Below are 8139 nucleotides of genomic sequence, written 5' to 3'. Positions count from 1 at the left end.
TTCACAATAAATCATTAATATGTACGTTTGCACATATTTATTTTTCTGATGATCCCCTGGTGACGCATGTCAAGACACATGACCAAAACAGGGCATTCCATAGTTATTTTAAACGTGCCAAGGTGGTTGGACAGGAAGTCAATGTAAATGTTGATTTCGTTGATGGTGAGGTACTGCTGGATGGTACAGCAATGGGTGTCAACCAAGTAAAGTCACACATAAAACCTGCCCAGAGTCAACACATTAAGGAGGTGCTTTCTGGGAAGCCACTGCATCATGTTTATGTGCAGTGTGTTGAATGGAACAGTAATCTTTCTGACTCCTTTGCTTGGATGAAGTTGGCTGGCCTGAAAAGTGAAACTGAAGGCTTTCTTTTTGCTGCTTAGAACCAGTCACTTCCCACCTGAAATCGCCAAACTGTGATTTTAAAAGAAATTGTAAATAGTAAATGTAGATTGTGCAATGAATTTAGTGAGACTGTCCAGCATCTTGTCAGTGGATGTCCTGCTTTGGATTAAACTTCCTACCTCAAGAGGCACGATGGCATGGCCCGTGTTTTCTACTACTGTCTTCGGCATACCTGTGGCTTTGACTCCAAGGCCCATCCATGGTACAACCCGGAACACGTACAGGGCGTCATGGAAAATGAGTGCTTTAAACTATACTGGAATAGGCCCATATACAGCCTACAACATTTACAAGCCAACAAACCTGATCTTGTCTTATTTGACCAAACTAATGAAATTATTCACATCATAGAATTCTCTGTCCCTTTTTTACACCAGTGCGATTGACACGATTCAGGAGAAGCACTCAAAGTATGCGGACCTCGCATATGCAATGTCTCACTTGTATCCCAGGTACAAAGTTGTCAGACTCCCCATTGTTGTCGGTGCCCTAGATTTGGTACCTCCTGATCTCTTGATGCAGATTAGGAGTGTGCCCGGGTTTTCCACCGGGAGCACAGCTCTTCTCACTCTGTGGACAATGCAGAAGGCTGCCATGTTGGGGAGTCTCCATATCCTTAGGAAAGTTCTTGGTGGGTTTGACTTTGCAGTGCTTCCTGGGAGCTAGTCCCATTCGCTATCTGGGCTGCGTGTAGAGGGGGCAAGGGTCCCTGAGCTGATGATACACCTTACCAGCCTGACTGTAATCTGTATAATAATAATAATAATAATAATAATAATAATTATTAATAATATTATTATTATTATTATTTATAAATGGGATACTCCCATCTCGTGCCCACTGTTCCTGGTATAGGTCCTGGATTCACCCTGACCAGGATAAAGCAGTTACAGAAGATAAATCTAAGCCAAGGATTCCTTCACTCTTCTCCTGCTCTTTGTTTTGGGAATTGCCACTTTCATTCATTCATCTTCAATAACCACTTATACTGATTAAGGGTCATGGTGGATCCAGATCCTATACTAAAAACACTGAGCTTGAGGTGGAATACACCCTGGATGGGATTCCCGTCCACACAGCACACCATTCAGTTACTCATTCACACCTACAGGCAGTTAAGAGTAGCCAATTCACCTACACACACACACATACACACACACACACACACACACATATATATATATATATATATATATATATATATATATATATATATATATATATATATATATATATATTTTTTTTTTTTTTTTTTTTTGTTAGGTGGGAGGATACAGGAGACTCCAGAGGAAACCCACATAGGCACGTGGATAACATGTAGAACAACTCCACCGATATAGTAATTTCAATTCAGGATTGGGACTCTGGAGTCTGTCCTGGCTGCACTCCCAATGTAAAATTCAAGGACTTAAGGGAAAATATGAAGACATTAAAGAGCTAAATCATCACAGTGGAAATGAAAGAGTCATTTAAATGCTACTACTGGTTAAAAAGAAAAAAAATGCTGTTTTAAGCCTCCTCGTCATCGTCACTGCAAACCCGATCTGGACTTGAGGTGAACCATGTTTGGTTGACTTGGCCAGAAGTGCAGCAGTAGGGTGGCCACTTCCTTTCTGTGCACTCACACACACCTATTGGCAATTTAGAGTAGCTAGATAACCTAACTGCATGTCTTTGGACTGTGGGGAAAACCGAAGCACCCTGAGGAAACCCACGCAGACACGGGGAGAAACATGCAAACTCCACACTTTCAAGGCCCTTGTTGGCTCAAACCCAGAACCTTCTTGCTGTGAGGTGACAGTGCTAACCACTACCCCATTGTGCCACCCTGTTTTAAGCCTAGCACACTTTTTTGGTGAGGGAATAAAGTAATGGGTCATGTCTTATGTATATGTAAACAGGAAGGACAAATGACCAGATCTGTGTCAAAATAATGGCCACAATGTAAATGGAGCCTTAGTGACGAACTGGAATGGAGTTTATTTAGTACTCATGTTAGCCTGCAGGTGGAAACTGTAGCCCTGTTGTCAATGAATGGATGATCCAGGAATGTTTGTTATATTGTATCCTGTAAAAAAAAAAAAAAAAAGAAAAAACTATATAATCTTGAGAGCCACAGTCATTGTTAGATGTCCTGTACATCTGGAAGTCCATTGCTTGTGATGAGTTCTGTTTTTATTCACTGGCCTCTGCTGGTCATGGAAATGCTTTGATATCTTTTTAGACCTTTTTGACCTTTATCTGCCTTTATATACCTTAAGATTATAAGATAATAAGATTTAAAGTGCAGTTTCAAGCCATTTGCTTTGTCAATTCAATGAAATAAATAAATAAATAAAGCAGAGACTGTTAGCGGAGATGCAGCATGATGGCACAGCAGGTAACGTTGCCCCCCCCCACAGATCCAGGGTTCCTGAGTCAGTCCTGAGCTCTGCTTACAGTTTGTGTGGAGTTTCACATGTTCTCCTCATGTCAGCGTGGGTTTCCTGTGGATTCCTGGGTTTCCACCACCTTCCAAAACATGCCAGTAAGTTGGGCTGGCTACAGTAAATTCCTACTGGGTGTGAATAAGGGTGTAAGCATGTGTGTGCATGGTGCCTTTCTGTGGACTGGTTTCCCATCCAGGGTATATTCTTTTATCAGTGGTGATCCAGATCCACCACGAACCCTGGCTAGGATGAAGCGGTTACTGAAGAATGAAAGTCATTGGGGATGGAAACATTTAATCTTACCAAATATTTTCATTCCCAGTGACTTTCATTCTTCAGTAAATTAGACACTGTGTCACCATTAAAAGAGAACCAACCAATATTTAAACCCATTTTATGCAACTGTTAGAACACCCTGCATTAAGAAAAAATATATACAGTACACAGTGCTGTGCAAAAGTCTAGGCACATGTAAAGAAATGCTGTCGACCAAAAATGGTTGAAAAATAATGAAAATGTTTTAACAATTAAAAATACTATAAACAGTAAGCAGTAAGCCATAATAAATGAAACAAAGTCAATATTTGGTGTGAGACGACCCTTTGCTTTTAAAAAAATAGTAGTTGCAGGTACAATGAGTGCAGTTTATAAGGAAATGAGCTGTAGGTTTTACTGAGCATCTTACAGAACCAGCCACAGTTCTTCTGGACACTTTGTCACACTCGCTTGTTAATTTTGTACCAAAACCCAGTAGCCTTCATTATGATTTCTTTTTTAATTTGAAAAGTGCTCTCTTATGTACAACCCCAATACCAAAAAAGTTGGGATGCTGTGTAAACTGTAAATAAAAACAGACTGTGATCATCTGCAAATCTCAGAAACCCTATATTTCATTGACAATAGTACAAAGACAACATATCAAATGTTGAAACTGAGATACTTTATTGTTCTTTGAAAATATATGCTTATTTTGAATTTGATGTCAGTAACACATTTCAAAAAAGTTGGGACAGGGCATGCTTACCACTGTGTTGCATCACCTCTACTATTACCAACACTCTGTAAATGTCTGTGAACTGAGGAGACCAATTGTTATAGTTTGGAAAGATAAATGTCCCATTCTTGCCTGATATGCAATTTCAGTTGCTCAACAGTTCGGGGTCTCCTTTGCTGTATTTTGCGCTTCATAATGCGACAAATGTTTTAAATGGGAGACAGGTCTGGACTGCAAGCAGGCCAGTTTAGCACCTGGACTCTTTTTTTACAGCGCCATGCAGTTTTAATATGTGCAGAAAGTGGTTTGGCATTGTTTTGCTGAAAGAAGGAAGGCCTTCCCTGAAAAATATTTTGTCTGGATGGCAGCAAGAAATGGAAAAAATTGTGGAAGTGGATATTTTCCAGGGCCCGCTATTGTCTTCATTGGAAAACAATATCACCTGAACTCCTGTACACCACAGATCAGTGTTATGCCCTGCATATTTTGTTGATGGTTGCAAGAAAAAAAAATACTATTAATTGTATGAAGCCTAACCCTCCATGATTGTTCAGTGGTTATAAAAAGTCAAAGAGTTTTATATGATGGAACACATGGCTACCTGGCTACAACTAAAACGGACTTTTTTTTATAAGGAGATGGACATCAGTTATTGACTATCTTAGTGAGGAATCTTGTACTTCATTGTTTTGATGTATAATTTTGAGGGTACAGCACCAGACTAAAGTTTGCACACACCTTCTAATTTGATGTTTTTTTCTTTGTTTTTATTAATTAAAAGATGCTTCATATCTTAAAGCGAGACAGCCTTTCGATTTCATAAAATCGGTGAAATTTAGTTCCCTCTGAAATTTGGTCATTGTGATATATATTTATTTCTGTAATATTTCACAAAATATTAGACCATTCTGTGGCTGTGAAGTTATTTAATTTGAGAGGATTCCCAAGCAAATAACATGCATGAAATCACTCAAGTCGTGCAGTCAAGCAGACAGAGGAAGTCTGTGTGTGCATGCGGAGGTTTACCTGCTTCTTCTTTTGGGTTTTACGGTAGCTGGCATCCACAGTGTTGCATTACTGCCATCTACAGGTTTACCTTGACCGTGCACTGACAATTACATCATTTTGTTGCTAAACGAACAGCTGATCACACCGAGGTGCTCGCTGACCGCCGATATTTATTAGTTTGGTCCTGCGTTTCCTTTCTTTTGCAACATAACGTCTTTTCTTCTCGCTTTCTGTTACTGTAGTCGGTCTTTCAACGTTTCATTCACACACTCACATCCTCCATTTTTCTCTCCTGTTTCAAATTTGTATCCCACAATGCCTTGTGCAAACGGGGAAAGCCCACCACGTGATGTATGACGTAGTATCTTGAATTAGGTCATGGTGAAGCAGGAAAAAATAGTGGAGAATTTAGGGCCATGTGGCCCTAAATTCATTAATTGTTCTATTTAAAAAAAAACTAATAAAATTGGAAGTCTTTGAATCGAATTCAGTAGCTTTCAGTCCACTAAAAAAAATAACTTGGGTGTTAGGGAAAATTCTTTTATGACCTACACTTGAAAAATTTGAAAGGCAGTCTAGCTTCAAAGTAATGATGGATGTCGTTTCTCTTTACTTAGTTGAGCAGTTCTTGACATAATATGGATTACTACAGTTGTGGTGTTGAATAGGGCAATTTTCTGTATTTTTATTACAACCCTGATTCCAAAAAAGTTGGGACAAAGTACAGATTGTAAATAAAAATGGAATGCAATGATGTGGAAGTTTCAAAATTCCATATTTTATTCAGAATAGAACATAGATGACATATCAAATGTTCAAACTGAGAAAATGTATCATTTAAAGAGAAAAATTAGGTGATTTTAAATTTCATGACGACAACAACACATCTCAAAAAAGTTGGGACAAGGCCATGTTTACCACTGTGAGACATCCCCTTTTCTCTTTACAACAGTCTGTAAACGTCTGGGGACTGAGGAGACAAGTTGCTCAAGTTTAGGGATAGGAATGTTAACCCATTCTTGTCTAATGTAGGATTCTAGTTGCTCAACTGTCTTAGGTCTTTTTTGTCGTATCTTCCGTTATATGATGCGCCAAATGTTTTCTATGGGTGAAAGATCTGGACTGCAGGCTGGCCAGTTCAGTACCAGTTCACACCCTTCTTCTACGCAGCCATGATGCTGTAATTGATGCAGTATGTGGTTTGGCATTGTCATGTTGGAAAATGCAAGGTCTTCCCTGAAAGAGACGTTGTCTGGATGGGAGCATATGTTGCTCTAGAACCTGGATATACCTTTCAGCATTGATGGTGTCTTTCCAGATGTGTAAGCTGCCCATGCCACACGCACTAATGCAACCCCATACCATCAGAGATGCAGGCTTCTGAACTGAGCGCTGATAACAACTTGGGTCGTCCTTCTCCTCTTTAGTCCAAATGACACAGCGTCCCTGATTTCCATAAAGAACTTCAAATTTTGATTTGTCTGACCACAGAACAGTTTTCCACTTTGCCACAGTCCATTTTAAATGAGCCTTGGCCCAGAGAAGACGTCTGCGCTTCTGGATCATGTTTAGATACGGCTTCTTCTTTGAACTATAGAGTTTTAGCTGGCAACGGCGGATGGCACGGTGAATTGTGTTCACAGATAATGTTCTCTGGAAATATTCCTGAGCCCATTTTGTGATTTCCAACCCAGAAGCATGCCTGTATGTGATGCAGTGCCGTCTAAGGGCCCGAAGATCACAGGCACCCAGTATGGTTTTCCGGCCTTGACGCTTACGCGCAGAGATTCTTCCAGATTCTCTGAATCTTTTGATGATATTATGCACTGTAGATGATGATATGTTCAAACTCTTTGCAATTTTACACTGTCGAACTCCTTTCTGATATTGCTCCACTATTTGCCGGCACAGAATTAGGGGGATTGGTGATCCTCTTCCCATCTTTACTTCTGAGAGCTACTGCCACTCCAAGATGCTCTTTTTATACCCAGTCATGTTAATGACCTATTGCTAATTGACCTAATGAGTTGCAATTTGGTCCTCCAGCTGTTCCTTTTTTGTACCTTTAACTTTTCCAGCCTCTGATTGCCCCTGTCCCAACTTTTTTGAGATGTGTTGCTGTCATGAAATTTCAAATGAGCCAATATTTGGCATGAAATTTCAAAATGTCTCACTTTCGACATTTGATATGTTGTCTATGTTCTATTGTGAATACAATATCAGTTTTTGAGATTTGTAAATTATTGCATTCCGTTTTTATTTACAATTTGTACTTTGTCCCAACTTTTTTGGAATCGGGGTTGTATTTACTGTTTGATCTCAAACCGACATCATTAAGAAGGCAAGAAATTGCATTAATTAACTTTTGACAAGGCACATCTGTTAACTGAAAAGCATTCCAGGTGACTACATCATGAAGCTGGTTAAAATAATGTCAATCATGTGCAAAGTATCATCAAGGTAAACACTAGCTACTTTGAAAAATCTAAAATCTAAAACATTTTGTTTTTTAAACCACATAATTCCATACATGTTCCATATGTTATTTCATAGTTTTGATGTCTTAAGTATTGCTCTACAATGTAGAAAAGTGTCAAAATACAAAAAAACATATAAAGGGTTTTGTTTTCCTGTTTGACTTCATAAAATAAGAAAATTCTTTGTGGCGTAAATATTTAGTCAGCTAACATTTTCTAACTCTCTTTTCATTTTCCTAAGTAATCATGGCCTTGCAATTTATACCAGGTTTTCTGAACATCATATGTTTATGATAACTATAAATCAATCAGTAAACTAAATGCATGGAGAAATTTGGAAAACTGAAAAATAAAATCCAACTCAATAAAAAAGCAACTGTTTGGTACAACAGTCTGTTATTTCGCTGCTCTCTCTCTCTCTCTCTCTCTCTCTCTCTCTCTCTGCATCATCCCATCTGCGTCAAAAAGGCTTACAATATGACACAAATCTCCACCATTTAAAAATAGAGGCAAATGATTAAACGGGTGGCAGGAATAGGTGAGGGAGGCAGTCAATGAGGCACGCAAGTAAACCTAAAATAGTTTGAATTAGACAGAGATGACAGGCCTGCATTTAGTCCTGTGTTAAAGAGATGAGGGAGGAGAGGAATGACTGACAGCATATTCATCAGCCAAATACAATGTGTTGGAAAATGAGGAAAAGAATGAAGATGTGAGAGGCGTTTGAACGTGGAAGACAAAACTGCACCATACACATGCGCATTAATATTACATCTAGACACTTTCCTTTGACATCAAAATAGTAAGAATCACAAAATCGTTG

This window comes from Neoarius graeffei, chromosome 8 (assembly GCF_027579695.1).
Source record: "Neoarius graeffei isolate fNeoGra1 chromosome 8, fNeoGra1.pri, whole genome shotgun sequence".
NCBI classification, from domain to species: Eukaryota; Metazoa; Chordata; class Actinopteri; order Siluriformes; family Ariidae; genus Neoarius; species Neoarius graeffei.
The sequence above is the reverse complement of the archived record's forward strand: the minus strand, read 5'-3'. Positions refer to the sequence as shown.